The sequence below is a fragment of the Orycteropus afer genome, unplaced genomic scaffold (genome assembly GCF_000298275.1).
Source record: "Orycteropus afer afer isolate SDZICR_OR568_19922 unplaced genomic scaffold, OryAfe1.0 scaffold00003, whole genome shotgun sequence".
Lineage (NCBI taxonomy): Eukaryota > Metazoa > Chordata > Mammalia > Tubulidentata > Orycteropodidae > Orycteropus > Orycteropus afer.
The window spans coordinates 23,723,597-23,725,992 of NW_006921590.1; the positions used below are offsets into that span (position 1 = coordinate 23,723,597).

The 2,396-nt window shown below is 45.6% G+C and overlaps 1 protein-coding gene across 1 annotated transcript in view; it reads left to right on the forward strand.

The window, feature by feature from the left end:
- COLQ (collagen like tail subunit of asymmetric acetylcholinesterase) overlaps positions 1-2,396 on the forward strand; it is an 88,379-nt gene that overhangs the window by 50,815 nt on the left and 35,168 nt on the right. The gene's annotated exons all lie outside the window — the stretch shown is intronic.

A 2,396-nucleotide genomic window follows, 5' to 3' on the forward strand; every position in this document is an offset into this window, starting at 1 on the left:
GCCCCCAAATAGTGCTATCAAGCAGCCCACTCTTCAAAAAAAAAAAAAAAAAAAAAAAAAAAAGCGGTGGGGGGGGGAGGAGTAGGTGCAATGCTATTGAAAGTACTTTGTAGGGGTATAAAAGAATCTCTCCAGAGATGGCATCTCACAGACTCTGGGTCCTCTGGCTTCAGAGGGGGCTGAGCTCTGAGTTTCCCATGAAAGAGGGTGCAAAGAAAGGGGGCAAGTTCCTCAAATGGGTTCCTCATTCAGGGAGCATAGAAATGATGCCACTCCCCTATGTAAAATCCTCCTGTGGCTTCCCATCACTGAAGACTAAGATCCAGGCTCTGTATCCTGGATTACAAAGCCACATATGAGGGAACATTGGCCTGCATCTCCATTGTCATCTCATGTGACCATCACCATCAGCCACTCAATTCCAGCCTCAGTGACCTTCCCTCAAACACTCAAGCTTGTTCCAGCCCTAGGGCATTTGCACTGTGGTTCCTGCTGTTTGGTCTGTTCTTCTTCTGATGTGGCTAGCTCATTTTGGTCACTCAAAACTCACCTGGTTAGGAATGCCTTCCTCAACCACTCAGTCTAAAGTAGCCCTCCCTGTCCCCACTCACGCTCCATCACAATCACCCATTTTAATTCTCTGTGTGATTTTCTTATCCTGCCACATATTCATTTGCTTGTTTCTGGTCTCTTTCGTCTCCCCTCAGTAAAATGTAAGCTCTATGGCAGGGTTTAGGGGGAGCCCTGATGGTACAGTGGTTAAAGAGATTGGCATTACCCGAAAGATTGATGATTCAAACCCTCCAGCTGCTCTGCAGGAGAAAGACGAGGCAGTCTGCTTCTATAATGATTACAGCCTTCAAAACCCTAAGGGGCAGTTCTACTCTGTCCTATAATGTCACTGTGAATCAGAATCGACTTTATGGCAGTGAGTTTATGGCAGTGGGTTTATGGCAGGGGTTGGCAAACTGTAGCCTGTGGACTAAATCTGGCCAACTGCCTGTTCGTGTAATTAAAGTTTTATTGTCCATGGCTGCTTATGAGCCACAACAGTAGACATGAATAGTTGTGACAGAGCATCTGTCCAGCAAAGCTAAAATGTTTATTATCCAGCTCTTTACAGAAAAAGTTTACAGAGTGTCTTAGTTTTCTAGTGTTGAACAGAAATTTATTTTCTCACAGCTCCTGAGACTGAAAGTCCAAATTGGCCATGTCAGTTCCTTTCTTGCTGGTAACCTGGGCATTCCTTGGTTCGTGGTTACCCTCACATGGCAGCTATCTTCCTCAGTATGTGCTTGCATCTGTCTATGTCTGTGCTGCTCTTAACACAACTCAGGAGTAACTAGGTTTAGGACCCACCCTGCACTGGTATGACCACCACTGATTGATCACATTATATTACATTAGATTACATCCACAAGTATAGGGATTAGGGTTCCAGCACATATTCTGGGGGATACCCAATCCATGACACTGATCCCTGGCCCTGCTGAAGCAACCATGTTGTCCATCTTGTTCACTATTGCATTCATAGTCTAGAACAGTGCATGAGTTATAGTAGATGCTCCCTAAATATTTGTTGAATGTAATTAAGAAACGAGGACTGTGAGCCCAGAGTTGGCCAGAGGCTGTCGCAGAGGGGCTGGCAGAGCTTTTCAGAAAGGCACCTTGTGAGATGGGCCCCCAGAAGAACCCCTCTAAGACAGATTCCTATCTTCCTCCCATCAGCAGTCTGCTCTGACAGGTCTTAGGGCAAATAAGAACCCACAGAGCATGAGGAAGTATATGGCTTCTCTGCTGACCTAATAACAGCTGCTTTCCCATCATGCTTGTCCATAGAGCCTTGGGCCAACCTATTTGAGCCACATTGAGGCCATGTTGCCCAAGTCCAGAGGACTCTGTTTTCTGTGAACACAGTGCCAGTGCAGCTCCTACTCAGAGTGAGATCTGAGAACCAGTAAATAACCTTGGCATCGTCTGAGAGCTTGTTAGAAATGCAGAATCTTGCTGGACCCTTCAATCAGAATTTGTATCATAACAAGATCCAGAGTGAATTGTCTGCACAGTAAAGTTTGAGAGGCAGTGAGCGAGAACACAATGACCTTGTAAAATCGTTCTATTCACATTTCACAAAATGGGGGGGAAAAAAAAGTGGAAGAATGAAAACAATGGAACTAAACTCTCCTTCCCACCCTCCAGACAGAAATTAAAAATCAAAGACAGTGGTTCCCAAACTCACCTGCTGGTTGGAATCACCTGGAAGAACAAAAGAAATGACTGATACCTGTGCCCCACCCCCAGAGATAGTGATTTAATAGGTCTAGGGCATGGCCTGGGAACTCTGGTAGCATAGTGGCTAAGACAGTTGCCTGCTAACCAGACAGCTGGCGGTTCAA